Source organism: Chroicocephalus ridibundus, chromosome 2 (assembly GCF_963924245.1).
Source record: "Chroicocephalus ridibundus chromosome 2, bChrRid1.1, whole genome shotgun sequence".
Classification (NCBI taxonomy): Eukaryota; Metazoa; Chordata; class Aves; order Charadriiformes; family Laridae; genus Chroicocephalus; species Chroicocephalus ridibundus.
The window spans coordinates 70488739-70504745 of record NC_086285.1 but is presented as its reverse complement, the minus strand read 5'-3'; the positions used below and the strand labels follow the sequence as shown (position 1 = coordinate 70504745).

General features: G+C 40.6%; 1 protein-coding gene across 4 annotated transcripts in view; it reads left to right on the top strand.

Annotated features, from left to right (window-relative positions):
* Window positions 1–16007, top strand: part of CDKAL1 (CDK5 regulatory subunit associated protein 1 like 1) — a 427625-nt gene that overhangs the window by 72255 nt on the left and 339363 nt on the right. The gene's annotated exons all lie outside the window — the stretch shown is intronic.

The window sequence follows — 16007 nt, the reverse complement described above, 5'->3', positions numbered from 1 at the left end:
TTTAGGAGAACTGTTGACTTATTTAGATGTGGCTTCCATATAATTTTTTAAGACAATATTATAATATTCTTCTGAAGAGTTGAATATTTGTTTTTTCAAAAGTGTGAATTGTTAGGCTGTTTCTTTCTTCCTCTACTTAAATTTTACATAATCAGGCCCTTCTAATTAAAAGGGTATCAGGTACATACTTAAAAGTAATTATTTCACTGCACACTTTCTTAAAAGGTGAACTCATTAGCCTGTAATAGAAGTCTTGTGAAGAATGTGTTTTATTTCTTGGTAACATTTTGACGATGTTGAAAAATATGACATGGTAGGGACTTCTGCCTCTGACTTCTCCAGAAGTATAGTTTTGATGAGAATAACTGGAAAACCTGTACACTTACAGCTGTCATTGCCCAGTATAAATAAATATTCTGGTATGTTTCTTGTAGATTTTACATTTAGTAAACAAGTGTGGCTGTTTACGCAGTCATTTGTTTATGTGGTGCACTGGGGATGAACTGTTTGTTGAAATCCGTTTTGATTAGAAAAACACAGTTCTTAGTAAGCAGTTGGCATGTTCAGGAAGGTAGAGAGGAGGGAGAAGATGGATATAAATTATGCGCTTGCAGTGCTGGAGTTACTAATGGCGTCCTGGGGCCAAAACCTGGAACAGAAACAGTTTGCCTGTAGTAGGTAGCACAGCAGAAGCTTCCTCCACCCCTCCGAGGGCTTCACTTGCTGGCTGCTGGTGTTGCATTTGGTTATGTTGCCAAAAAAAATTTTAAAAAATTAAGAAGCTGTTCCCAGCATACTTCCAGTTAGTGTGTGTTGGCCAACAGAACTGATGACAAGATCTTTTCCAGTTCAGTTGTGGCCATCTCTCTGTTTTACTAATCCTATGCCAGAATTGATGTGGTATGGTGTGTGTCCTTTAACCAGTAGAATGGAGTTGGTTGAGAAAGAGGGTCTAACTAAAAGCAAATGACCAAAAATATTTCTTTGAACTTCGTGTTTCTGTTGCTGCTCTAACAATGAGCCTGGTGTTATTTGAAGTCTTGGTTTATTCCTCTTTTTCCTTACATCTTCCTATACTCTTTCTGTTCTGACACATGGATACTCTGATTGTTCTCCATTTCTTCTCTTAGGTGAGAGTCACGCCTTTCCTGTAGCGTGCATCATTTGTTCTCTGCTTTCAGATCCTAGCAGTGCCTAATTATGGAGAAAGACAACTTTTGTTGCTGTTTCTGACCATTTTTTTATAATGTTCATTAAATATAGGGGAGAGAACCGTATGTGGGTGCTTTTTCATGGGACTTGGAGCTGAAAGATTAGATGTCCTCCTGCTCAGAAAAGAGCAACTGTTACTGTATTTGGGTTTTACAATAGTGCGACAAACCCAACGCATGAAGTTTGGGTGATACAAAACTAACTGCCATTCTGTCCTATCATAACAGCTTGTTATGGAGATCTTTGTTTTTCTCAGTTGAGTAACAAATTAAACATTTAGTATTTGGATTGTCAAAGAAAACATACTTTGGGTGGAAAAATTAATACTCAGCACAGTAAGATTCTTCTTTCAAATTAAAGATCAGGCTGAAAGTGTTACATAGCATTATAAATGTCATGTGGGACAAGTATTTCAGTTTTGTTTGTTCTCTGCCCTTTGCAACAGTTTCTGCTACAGAACTTTCCTTGCATATATGACTTTAAAATGCCCTGATTCAGACCAGCAGTTGTGTGTTCACACTGGTGATTGAAGAATGACTGTCTGAGTAGCTGATCCCTCACTAATAATGCCATGTACCAAAGGATGTGTCAGGACCCAACAGGTCCTGGAGGTTCAACCTTTTTTCGCCTGATGTTCTTTTAAAAACAAAACCGCTCACAAACTCTCTGAACCTTTGCGTTGGAAGTGCAGATGCGTATACAGCTGATACAAGCCAACTGACAGTATAATCTCGTGCCTTTTTGCATAACTTTTAGAAGTAGTCTGCTGCTTTTTAGTATTAATAAAGTTGAAGCTGTTGAGCTGGGGTGATAATATGGAGGGCAAAGAGTTAGCTCATGGGTGGGAACTGAGAGCTTTTTGTGTTCAGATTTTGTTTTCAGTTGGTTAATTTTAAAATAGTTTAAAATTAAAGGCAGAAGTAGGTAATAATAATAAAGAATTCCCAGTATAGTTAAGTAGGTGGGGTTTAAAAAAATAATAGCTAGTATCCTTCAACAAAAAATAAAGGTTAAGGAGAAGTAATTCAGTGAAAAGTAGGAAATAGAGTAAACTAAAGCAGATAACTTCCATCAAGCCATTTATGTTTATGAAGACTAAGGTGACTCTGTAAAGCAAATAGCTAGGCAAAGAAAAAGAACCCCTTGAACAAGTGAAAAGAAGCAAAAGAAGGAAAAAACTAACATTGAGAAGTAAGGCAAAGAACACCATGGAGAAACAGTCCCCATTTGGTAAAGGAGAGCTTAGTTATGTTGCAGTTACTCTGTTCTTCTGTTTTAACCCATTGCTAAACATCACAGAATATGCCTTATCTCCAGCCCTAGCTCCCCAGAATTCACAAGTGCGTATAACCCCATGTCTGAAAACACTTGTGATGAAACCCCCAGACATCGGGTTCAGACCCCGTGTCTGAACACTTGTGTGCCAGTAGCTGGTTTTGGCAGGATGCTACCTTAGGATAGGAGGAGTAGGAGGTAGTCTGTTGTTTAAACAGCTCCAATTTGCAGCCAATACGAAATGAGAACATGCGCTTCTGGGAAGGGGGGAGAGAGAGCATGGAGTATGGGGGGAGAGGGAGACAAGGGCACGGGAGCTAGTGTGGGTGTATGGTATTACCTGTGCAGTTGATAAGAAACCACTTATCACATGGCATATGTAGAGATGGATGAATTATGTCCCTTTCTGTATCCCTACTAACAGCGTAGTATAGATAGAACTACATACGCAGAACCAGAGAATGGCTGAGGTTGTTGGGGACCTCTGGAGATGTCTTGTTCAATCCCGCCGGGATGACTAGAGCAGGTGGCTGAGGGCTGCGTGCAGGCGGGTGTTGAGTGTCTTCAAGAAACTCTGCAAGTGCTCTGGGCAACCTGTTCCAGCGTTTGACCACCCTCTTAGGTTTAAACTTTGTATCTCGTATTTCAGTTTGTTTGTTGCCTTTTGTCCTGTCACTGGACATCACTGTGAAATATTGGCTCTGTTATCCCCTCTCTCTCCCATCCCCCTCCCCATCAGGTGTTTATACACATTGATGGGATTCCCTAGATCCTTGCTTCTCCAGGCTGAACAGTCCCAGCTCTCTCAGCCTCTGCTTGTAAGTCAGATGCTCCGAACCTTTGATTACCTTTGTGGCCCTTCCCTGGACCCCTTCCAGCTTGTCCCTGTCTCACCTATATTGAGGAGCCCAGCACTGGACCCAGTGCTCCGGTCGTGGCTCTCTCCAGGGCTGAGCAGAGGGGAAGGATTACCTCCCTCCATCTGCTGGTGATGCAATGCCTAATGCAGCCCAGGGGTTGTTGATGGTCTTTGCCGCAAGGACTCATCACTGGCTCCTGGTCAACTTGGTGTCCACCAGGACCCTCAGGGCCTTTCCTGCCAAGCTGCTTTCCTGTCCTGGTGCATGGGGCTGTTCCTCCACAGGGCAGGACTTTGCACTATCCATTTGTTCAACTTCACAAGGCTTACACATACATTAGTTTAAGAAAATCTCATTTTCATTAAAATTGATATTAAGATAAGCTCTATAAAGAAAATAATACATTTAACTCAGTGTTTATTGGGAGTGATCTGGTTGTCCACCTAAAGATGTGACTGTTCTTGGGTGCGTTGCGTAGGCTTTTAGAAATACATTCCTGCAATGGATTTCTTCTCTGCAAGAAAAAGAAGCGCTTTTGGTCTGTCAAAGGCTTGTGTTTTGGTTGGTGATGGATATACCTATTGTGCTTTAATAAAGTAGTTGCTGGGCATTAGCAGCGTTTGGAAAGATCCAGGAGCGTTGAATCCCCCTGATCAGTGGTATTGAACTCTTGTTAAAGTGGTGGGTTCCCCTGGCAGGGAAAGCATGCCATGGAAAATACCTCTCTACCCTGGTCTGTTCTTACAGTCTTAAGTATCTGTAAATGGCTGCAATCCCAGATAAGGTATTAGTTTATTGGTCCTTCTGCTTTTTAATTGGCCAGTGTACACTGACTCAAGCAGAAGGATTTTTGAATTTTAAGTTACAGTTCAGAAAAGCCTAACAAACCTGAAGCACCAACATTAGTATTTTTGCTATACTATTTATACAGAAAGTGCTCCCAAAACCACGTTGTTCAAGGTGTCTTGTTGAACAGAATGACTGTGATGCTTTTAAAGCCTATAATGACATAGTACCTTTTTGGAACCAAGTGTGTTGAGGTGGGTTGGATTCAAGGACCTTTATTCTACCTGGAGGTAGTTGTGGGGGGGTTTTTTGTGTGCTACTACAACTGGTTCTCTCAGTGCTGCGTTTTTTCATTGTGTAGCTCAGTTAATCAGAAGTTAAAGATATTTTATGGAATGGGATATGTTTTCCCTTTCATGTTATTTCTTTTTATAGTGGCAGGTATTTTCTTTCTCCAGTTACCAGTCAGATACAATATAGCCAGATTCCTTCGGAGAATGCATTCCTGCACTAAAGGCAGCAAAGCGCTTGGGATATTTCCTTGATGGAGTTTGTCCTTGTAGGACATCCCTGCCTCAAACTCCTCACCCTGCCCTGCGATCCGAGCTGCCTTTACGCTTGAGATGGACAGAGCTAGGATATGGTTCTGTTTTGAAATCCTGTAATAACGTTAAAGTGACTTTAAAACCGTCTTAAATATTTGCTTATAACATTTTGTGAAGTGGACTTTATGTTGTTTTAGAATTTCAAAATATTTTTTTTAAAGGTAGCCTACAACGTGCATTTAAGTCCATCGTATCTTTTTTTTTTTGCTGATAATATTTGATATTTTTGCTCTGGACCTGTTCTTCTGCCAGTGTAACCAACTCATACAAGTTAAGTGTATATGTATATAGGTGTCTTATAAATAAGCGGTATAAGTAATAAAGAATAAGTAAAATATCATTAATATCCTTCCAGAAGATGTTACTGGTTTTATTTATTTTTCAGGATGTTGGGTGGTTCTGTGATGGTTTACTTCAGGGTCTCTCCTTAGTGTGTTTTTTTCCAATGGCAGAATGTCATTGACTAACGTTTTCTGCTATCATTTATTCTATTTAAGGGTATCTTAGCTAAATCTTGGCTGTTAGCACCAGCAAGAATAAGCATTTCATAAGCTGCTAACCTTAAATTTTTAAACCACAGTAAATCTAGTGAGGTTTTTTTGAAGAGAATTAAGCATGAGAGCATGTTCTAGAGGAGCTTGGTTCCTTCAAAATAAATAAAGTTACTTTGTTCTTTGGGCTCATGCTTCCCTGATCTGCGTGGGATCTGATGCTCTTTTTTTTGACTGTTACATCTTGAATATGAAAACCGCTTTTCCTAATGACCTCTGGAAATTCAGAGACCGTTGTGTGTTCCTAGCCAGCTGTCTTCCCCTTTGCTTGATCCTTTCCTGGGTGCTGTTAGAAGCCATTCATGCATTCAGGGACTTTGGCTTTTCCTAAGGAGTTCTCTTGCTGATTGAAGTATTATGGGTAGGAATGGCAGGGGGGCTATCTTATTGAAACAGTCAGAATGGTGCCATTTGGGAAGTATGATATGTGCTGTTGAGGTGTTCATGGCTTGTCTCATGGCGTGGAGTAAGTTTGACCACTATAATCATCTTCGGTATTGAATGCAATATATATAATTAATATACCACATTAACATATATTGTCTTATGTATGCATTACTGCATTCACTTGAAGGCACGCTCCTCTGGTGTGTATTCAGCCCTTTCTTTTGATAGCTATGACTTGTGACAGAAATGAGAAGGCTTTTAGCACTGAAGTAGCAGTGTGCGGCTTCCAGTTCTCTCCTTGCTTCGGCTTTCACCAATTCATGAATAAACACTATGTGTGGGATCTCACTTTTATGCTAGAAGGAGCATCAAAAACTGAAGAACCTATTGAAATGCTAGTTTAAGAGGACTTTGATCTTAGACCATGCAAATTGCTTGTGACTCTGAGGACCAAGTGGACTAATTTGAAGAGTAAAAGGCACAAGTACCTCTGGATGCTACAGAATTTCTGTTTGCCAAACGTAATTGTTTTGATGTTAAGTGCAGGTTATTCTTTAAGAAATACAAAAGCTTGTTCAGAGATAAGAAGAACTTTCTACTGCTTGTCATCTTTGCAAATGAAAACAACCCTGGAAGAAGGTTTTTTGTTTCTTTGTTAACATTGGCAAATGTAATTTATATGATGCATTTTGCAAACTAAGCGAAAAACCAAAATCCCTGTTTTAAAGTGGAAAAAAAGTGTTACCACTTTCTTTAAAGCAGCTTTAAGCCTTTTGCTTTTACTAATACATTTCCAGTGTAAAAGTAGACTGTGATTTACACTTGTTTATACGGGAGAGTTTAAGTTGTGAAGTACCTCTGGAAGAGGAAACATAAGTATTTCAAAGCTATTTATTTTGCAGATCCTGTTAGCATAAGAAGATCACTTCCACTGCATTTGAGATGAGTGTTATAACCTTGCATTTTATTGTCATAACCTTGCATTTACTGCATTTTATAGAAATCATATGTTGCTGTGACTTTCAATGTTTGTGTCACAGTACTTACGGTAACAGGACAGCTCTAAAAACTGCATCTAGGAGTACTGCTATTTTCCGCAGCTCTTGTATTGAAGAAATCTGGGGAAGAGCTGGATTGTTTGAAGTAAAAATAGCTGTGGAACAAGCTTGTTTGGGTGGGAGGAAACTTGGCACTTGAATTTTTATTTTTTTTTTTTTTTAAGAGAAGTTGCCAATAATACTCTTTCTTGCTTAGATCCCCTAAAATAGTCCAGATAACATGGTTTAAAATCTGTCATTTTTCCATGTTGAAAACGTGCTCACAGACTGAGGAAATGCTTGTGTTCAAGATATGAGATATTTGCTGTGCAAGAGAAACATCTTCCCCAGATAGCAGGAGTTACTAAGTTTTGACCGGAGGCTACAAATCTGTTAACTAGAATGTTAAATCACAGTTCTTTTCTAAGAATGACCGGAGAAGCTTATGAGACTGCTGCACTCCAGCTTTATCAAAGCCTTGATTGGGATAGATTTATGCACAGTGCTTACATATTTATGGTCATGGGAGATCTGTAAAGATCTCACCAGTCACACACCATTAACCAAAATCAGTTTTAAAATTAGTTTTGTAGCATAACATAGCTCATTCTGTTCAATAATATATGGTTTGTTTTTTTAAAATAGCACTCTAATCTTTGATGAGAAAGTGTACAAATTAACTAGTTGAAAACACTAAATACTCTTCTTGTATTCAAGAGATGATTTTTTTTTTTTTTTGAGGCTCAGCATTTTTTGGACAAAGATTTCTAGAAGGAAGAGTTTTCTACTTCATAATTTGAGATTTCTGGTTTCCTATAGCTGTGCTCATCCATATTGCAAATCATTTCAATGAATTTTATTTTTATGTTTATTTTGTTAGTTAAAGTTTCTCAGCTTGAGCAATACCAGTTTCACTGCTGTATAGTTGGTTAAGCTTTACTATGGAGCATAGTGTTGTGCTCTCTGGCTTACAAGTGCTGCAAGAAAGATTTTGTATGCTTAGAACATAAATTTTATTGAACTCGAAGTCTTCATTTAAAAACTTAGTGTTTGAGTAAGTTTGTGGGGTTTTTTAAAGGCTTACTGAACAGTGTCATCCATGCTTTTATTATCTTAGGTTGATGGAAAACATAGCTGTTGTTGAAGGATTCTGTGATTTAAATTATGTTTTTTAGCGGAAGGTATTTTGCTGCATTTGAGTGCATTCCTTTTCTTGCACACATCTCTGCTGTAAAAGAGAACGTTAAAAGCTGTTTGACATGATGTTATAAAACGCAGAGAAAAAGCAGACCGTATAGAACTGAGTGTTTTCCATTGTACAGTGTTTAGAAGATAAAAGGATTATGGACTGCTTGTGATTACATGTGTTACATGGCCGCATTTTGCAAAGGAGATTTACAAAAGCCTAGGTTATAAACTTGTGTGTGCTTGAGCTTAACATTTCACACGGTCAGAAAAAAAAAACCAAACAGTACAGGGCCTGTTAAAATCAACTTTTAAACGCTGTTCTAGAAATCTTTCTATCTTTAACATGAACACATTTGGGGCTATTTAGGTACTCCATGATACCGGTGCTCTGAGAGGTGAGGTAGTGCATCGGCCTTAGTTCTACACTGGTTATTAAGCCTCTGATGCTTTAGGGGGCTAATTAGCTTTTAGATACTCTTTAAGCCTTGAGCCAGATCATTAGGGACTGATGTACATTTGATTGCCATTTTAAAGAAGAAAATATTACCCGGGCATGAGAGGCCAACTCTGTTTCATGAGTTCATGTGTCTCTATTTGAACTTTTTGATTGGGCTGTAGCTACAGGTCCCCAGCAGTGTGGGCTCCTGGAGCACTGGTGCGTCACAAGCAGTGTTTACAGACATTTGAAAATCAGTGTAGTTCATCACTAAACATACAAGATACACTTTTCTTTGCAAACAAATGCAAATCTATTCCATTTCGGTGATATGGGTAAACAAGGAAGGCTTCTGATTTGGCAAGTACAGCTGCCTGGGTAGTTGATGGAGTAACACTTCCACCTTTCCCCCTCATCAACCAAAATGGGCACACAGTTATACTCCATCTTTTTTCAGCATTTTAGAACAAGAACTTGCATGTGTGTATAACCGTTTGAAACCTGTTTCAAGAAAATGAGCAACGCTTAAAAGGGGATCTAATTCTCTTTAGACTGCTTTGCTGATGTTACCTTTAGTTGAAAGGCCAAACAGTTCTTCTTCCCCCTCCCCTCTGACTTGGTCAAATTGCATAATTTTAGGAACCCTCTTCAACCAAACAGATTTAATAAAATTAGCAAAAGCAAGTATCAGCCTTTCTCAGTGTTTCTCATGCTGTTCTGCTGTGTGCTTGCTTCGTCGATGTGATGTTCCTGTTGGGCTCTTAGTGCTGGCTGCCCCCTCTTTGCCCAGACCAGGGTCAGATGCAAGAGAAATGGTCAGGAATATGGAGGCACCATTTTAGGCTAGAAGTTTCAGCTTTGTTTTGTTACTTAATCGAAAGCTTTAAAGAAGAGGCTTTTTGAGGGATGGGAGAAATTTGGACAAAACTATGCTTGATCTCGCATTATGGGCATTTGCATGAAAAGCATGTTAAAACCTATTTGAAAATGCCTTGCCTGTTTTAGCAGGATGAAGGCAATCATTTCTCTTCACCAGAGGGGGCCTCGTCCTGAAACACTAGTGCTAAATTTTGAACACATTGGTTAAAGTTCCTCCCTCGATTAAACTCACACTTCAGGTTAGCAGGTTAACCTCTGGTTTGTCCTTCCTAGTGAGAGTGTTTTCTGTTTGTTTGCACTTCAAAAAGCAGGCTACTAAATAAAAATGTAAAAAATCCAGTTTGTGTTATGGTGTGGAATAGAATAAAATCAGCCTCTGTGTATGTGAATTTAAGGAGTGTGAATGGTGGAATGGGATTAGAAAACTACCAGTTTGTAATTAAGCATGGCTGCGGGTGGAAAATACTTCTGGTAATTTGCTAAAGCAAAGAAAGCTGGTGATGGTTCATTAAAATGTTGTGGTTCACGCAGTGGTGAGATAGCGGAGGACTACTGGAAATAGAAGCAGTCTGAGACATTGTAGTTTGCTTTTGTATGACTTCAGACAGTAGGCTAGGTGTACCTTCTTTTCCTTGGAAAAATATCTGAGTTATCCAAGCACACTGTGACCAGTAGTGGACTACTTTTGCTGAACTTTCTGATTGCAATTAATTTGAGGGTGTGGGGTTGGGGTCCTTGCTGCCTCTGCCACCTGACATTCATCTCCCTTCTCTTGGGAGATTTGTTTTTTCTTTCTCATGGGAGGTAACAGAATTCATTGCTTCAGCACTAAAAAGTGTGTGAGAGACAAAGGCGTTTTAGATTTGCCTCAAATATGTAATAGCATGACTGAGAGAAGACATAACAGTAATTGAGGTCCGTGGAAACAATGTGGGACAGGATCAAGACAGAGCTTGATTGGTTTGGTTTGCTCTGCCTGCATACAGAAAGTACAGTCGTAAGAGGTGAAAAAGGCTTTGGCATGTTTTGGTGGCTTTTGGTGGTTTTGGTTTTGTGTTTTTTTTTTTTTTTTTTTTCTTTTCTTGCTTTTTGGAGTGTGTGTCTGGCACATCAGATTATTTTCAACAAGCTGCTGAAGAAGAGAACAGCAAATTGATTCTGCTTCACTTTTAAGAAGGTTTATTGGTGCCAGCAAGGCTAACTTTTAACTTTTCAATGGGGCAGGTGGTGGGCTAAGGTGAAAATAAAACTTTCCACACTAAGTGATCACTGCTGTTTTGAAAGTTTCGTTATGAAAGTCCTAGTAAGAAGTAGAGATTGGGAGTTCTTTTTAAGATGGGGGAAAAAGAGAAATCTTTTGCCCATATGTCTATTAAAAAAAAAAAAAGGTATGGTTCAATAATATGAAGCGGAGCTCTTGTTAGCTGTTTTTAAGATGGGTTATGTGAGCCTTACAGAGTCAGTGTTTTGCGTATTATATGACCCCCTATGTTAACAGGTGTTTCGTTTTACCATTTCAAGGTGGATGAAGCGAGCAGAAAAGGTTAATGTCTTGAGTGCTGGAAGCAAGTGGCTGATCACTTTGAATATTTATCTAATTAGGGCACGTTGGCTGTTGTTCTAGCAGGCCTGACTTTTCCTAGGGAGGGAGCACAGGAAAGCCTGCAGAAACTTGCTGTAGCAGGATAAATGCAGAGGTCAATGTGGTCTAAACTTGTCCTTACTGACAGGTGTTGGGTTTGTTTGTTTTTGGTTCAAAAGACCGTCTACTAATACTTAGTGTGTGTTTGTCCTAAAACAGAAAATGCTTGCTTGTCTGGGTGAGCTTGAGTGGAAAAAGCATCCTCTTTCATACTTTTGCAAGGGTGTCATCGCACGGTTATGTTATAAGCTAACTTAAGAAGGGCGAAAATAATGCTGCTTTTTTTCTATTTCGTCTGTGTTCAATAAAACTCTTGCTTTTTACACTGAGTTTTGTTGAAGTCTGTGACTCTCTGTCTAATGCATATCCGTAAAGACTGTGATGGTGTACTGTGATTTTATTTTGGCATATTTAATCAGGGCAAGTTGGGATATTGCCAGTGCAATACAGCAGTTCACATTTAGCGTTGAATACCTCAGCTGCTCTCTTGACCCTTGGTGCACACCTCTTGTGTGAGGGACAAGAACATGGACAACTATTTCTTTTGATTTTGACTTTTTAGCCAACATTTCCTCTGACCTGTAAACTTCTTTTAACTTTTGTGAAGAAACAGTAGAAGCAGAGGCCAGCAGCAAGAAACAGTTGACCATAGAATTGTTTTACTCCAAGTATGTGTTTGAATTTGAAACTTTCCTAAGAGATAATGTCTGATAACTGCTTTTAACAGGATAAATAATCAACTTGTTCATGTATTGGTTTTACAGCCCACAGCACAATGGAAACTGACCTTCCTTAGTGCCTCCAGCTACCAACGTAACACAAATACTGACCAACAAACTGCATACACATTTGCTCCAAATAGGAAAAAGCCTATTGTTTTTCTTTGGATGTATTGCAGTTTATTAGCATGATTTGAGGACATTAAGGTTGGAGGCACCCTAGGTTGTAGTGGTCATGAAATGATAGAGTTCAGGATCATGGGTACTACACACAAAACATCAAGAAGTAAAATTACAACCTTGGATTTCAGGAGGGCTAACTTCGACCTCTTCAAGAAACTGCTTGGAGAGATCCTGTGGGCTAGGGCTCTGGAAGGCAAAGGGGCTCAAGAAAGCTGGTTGGTATTCAACGACTACTTCCTCCAAGCTCAGGATTAGTGCATCCCTAAGAGAAAGAAATCAACCAAGGGACGCAGGAGACCTGCATGGTTGAGCAGGGAGCTTCTGAAAAAGCTCAAGTGGAAGAAGGAAGTTTACAATAAGTGGAAGAAGGGACTGACCCCTTGGGAGGATTACAAGAATGCTGCCAGAGCGTGCAGGGATGAAACAAGGAAAGCCAAGGCCGCCTTGGAATTAAGCCTGGCTAGGGATGTCAAGCTCAACAAGAAGGGCTTCTACAAGTATATTGGAAGCAAAAGGAAGACCAGAGAAGTTGTAGGCCCACTGCTGAATGAGGCAGGAGCCATGGTGATGGAGGATGTGGAGAAGGCGGAGTTACTGAATGCCTGCTTTGCTTCGGTCTTTACTGCTCGGCCCAGCCCTCGGGAGTCCCAGGCATTGGGGGAAGTAACGGGGAAAGAAGACGACTCCCCTTGGGTTGAGGAGGATCGAGTGAGGGATCAATTAGATATTCACAAGTCCATGGGCCCCGATGGGATGCACCCAAGAGTGCTGAGGGAGCTGGTGGAAGTCATTGCTTGGCCGCTCTCCATCATCTTTGAAAGGTCCTGGAGAACAGGTGAGGTGCCTGAGGACTGGAGGAAAGCCAGTGTCACTCCAGTCTTCAAAAAAGGCAAGAAGGAGGAGCCGGGGAACTACAGGCCGGTCAGCCTCACCTCCATCCCTGGAAAGATGATGGAAGAGCTTGTTCTGGGCGTCATCTCAAGGCATGTGGAGGGAAAGAAAGCTATCAGAAGTACTCAACATGGATTCACCAAGGGGAAATCATGTCTGACTAATCTGATAGCCTTCTATGATGGCATGACTGGATGGATAGATGAGGGGAGGGCGGTAGATGTGGTCTACCTTGACTTAAGCAAGGCATTCAATACGGTCTCCCACAGCATCCTCATAGGGAAGCTTAGGAAGAGTGGGCTTGATGAAAGGACAGTAAGGTGGATAGAAAACTGGTTGCAAGACAGAGCTCAGAGGGTAGTGATTAGGGGCACGGAGTCTAGTTGGAGGTCAGTGACGAGTGGTGTTCCCCAGGGGTCAGTACTGGGTCCGGTCCTCTTCAATATATTCATCAATGACCTGGATGAGGGGGTAGAGTGCACCCTCAGCAAGTTTGCTGATGACACAAAGCTGGGTGGGGTGGCTGACACACCGGAAGGCTGTGCTGCCATCCAGCGAGTCCTGGACAGGTTGGAGATCTGGGCAAAGAGGAACCTTATGAAATTCAAGAAGGGCAAGTGTAGGGTGCTGCCCCTGGGGAGGAATAACCCCATGCACCAGTACAGGATGGGGGCTGACCTGCTGGAGAGCAACTGTGTGGAAAGAGACGTGGGAGTCCTGGTGGACAACAGGATGACCATGAGGCAGCAACGTGCCCTTGTGGCCAAGAAGGAAAAATGGCATGCTGGGGTGTATCAAGAAGAGTGTGGTCAGCAGGTCGAGGGAGGTCATGCTCCCCCTCTGCTCTGCCCTGGTGAGGCCGCATCTGGAGTGGTGTGTCCAGTTCTGGGCTCCCTAGTTCAAGAAGGACACAGGGAGCTGCTGGTGCAGCAAAGGGCTACAAAGATGATGAGGGAACTGGAACACTTCTCTTAGGAAGAAAGGCTGAATGATTTGGGTCTCTTCAGTCTGGAAAAAAGACGACTGAGGGGGGATCTTATCAACACTTATAAATACTTAAAGGGTGGGTGTCAGGAGGATGGGGCCAGGCTCTTTTGAGTGGTGCCCAGTGACAGGACAAGAGGTAACGGGCACAAACTTGAGCATAGGAAGTTCCACCTAAACGTGAGGAGGAACTTCTTTACTTTGAGGGTGACAGAGCACTGGCACAGGCTGCCCAGAGAGGTGGTGGGGTCTCCGTCTCTGGAGACATTCAAAACCCGCCTGGATGCGTTCCTGTGCAACCTGCTGTAGGTGACCCTGCTCTGGCAGGGGGGTTGGACTAGATGATCTCCAGAGGTCCCTTCCAACCCTACGATTCTATGATTTCAAGGGAAATTTAGTCGTGGAGATGCAGAAGCTCATTTTTTACAGAAGGACAATGTCAAAAGAAATTGTCCAAAATATAGCAAAACTCATTGTATTCACAAGTTGCTTCTACCTCATATCATAGTGGGTACCATGGATTTTTCTCATAAAAATTAAATATGCCTACAGCTTTTATTTTGTCTTTGCTTGTGGGGTTTTTCTTGAACTTTTCTTGAAGTAGCCTGTTTCTGTTCTTTTCTTAATTTTCTTAACATAGCCTGTTTCTGTGATAGACTTCTGGCTTGCAGGCAGTTACCTTATACCAGGCATCAAACAACATATTTTTGTCTGTGGAGCTGTTGATTATGATACCTGTAACTCAAAAAAAATGAAGGAGAATCACAAATGTCATTTAGAGTCAGAAAAGATTCAACCATGGATGTTTCCTAAGTACAATGAAAATTTCTCTTTCACATCATTCCAGAAAACAAATACCATGTTTAACTTGAAACCTGAATCCAGGATATGTAATTTCTTATGCCAGGACAGTAGCAGAAAATGGGATTTTGACTTCAGGTCATCCTCAGTTTCAGATGCTGCCACTTTTAGCTTTAATATCTGAACTTACACTTCCTGAGATTTCCTAGTTTTGTATTTTATTTCTCACTGTTAGTAGCATGTCTCGTGTTTAGGCGGTCAACACATTTGCTAGCTTAGTTACATGAACCATGTTGGACTTAGCCAGCAAAGACATTTGATACAGGAAGTTCTTTCAAGATAGAGACCATAAAATTTAAGGATTTGTGAAACACAAATTATAATTGCTGAACTTTCAGATGGGAAGTGGAAGCTATGGTTATTTTGTTTCTATACATGTAGAGTTATATAGCCTCTTTTGGTCCTGTTGCATGTAATTGCATTTGTGGCCTGTGAATTTGACTGCATACGTATTGCGTACATGTACCATGCCTATACCGAAGCATTCTAGAAAACAGGTTAATAGGTGCTTTTGCAAAGGCTTTGTTTTGACCTTCCTTCTATGGTTTAGCAGAGTTGCTTCTGATTTAGTCCTGAACTAATATAAATCTAATGTATTGGTAAACCTGGAGCTTCAGAGTGTGATAACTTTGTAGGATTCACTGTTCATTGACGTGCTGAAATTTATCTTTTGAAATGTGGATAAATGCAGTCTCAGTTTGGACTGTGTATAATGATGTGAGCTGAGGTGCTTGTTGCCAACACATGTTCAAGACAAGCCCGTGGTGGTGTGGAACGCTTGGTGTAGTTACGGTGTTTGGTAATTCATGAACATCCCTTGAAACGGAGATTGGATTGAGGGGCCGAGGGGAAAAATCAACATCGTTTCTAAATGTTATTGCAATGGGAAAAGGTTCCTTGTATTTACTATGGAAATAGCATGCAGTCGTGATGGTAACATCTCCCCAACATAACTTTAGATAAAAATCTCTTAAGGATCCAGAGGATTAGAAAATGACACTGATAGCGATCTTGACCTATTGTAGACATTAAGAAAGAAACCCCCAAATTTGTCAGGCTTTTGTCTAATGATGTTGACATGTCTCATTTTTTTTATAATGTAGAAACTGAAATGGCAGCTCAATTCTTATTGGCTTTATTCCTATGTTCTAACTAGTGGGCTCAAGAGGAAGAAGATTATTTGCTTCACGTTTGAAATATATTGGTTTTCAGTGCTAATGGCATAATATGAGTCAAATAAGGTGTTAAAATATCTCTTGAGCAACATGTTTTTTAAGTCAACAGCTCATAGTTTTTACAGCAAGCAGTGCATGCTCTTTAGTTTGTGGTTTCCACTTCTGTTTCACAAAAGATACCAGTTAAGTATGTTTGTTGCAAAATTTTTAAGTTAAGCTGTTGTGAAATGCTACTCAGCGTTTTATGATTATCGGAGGAAGGACATTTAATTAGAAGAAGCAAGGTATTGCTCACTCTGTTGTTGTCATTATTTACTGATGCTGTGGTTGAGATGC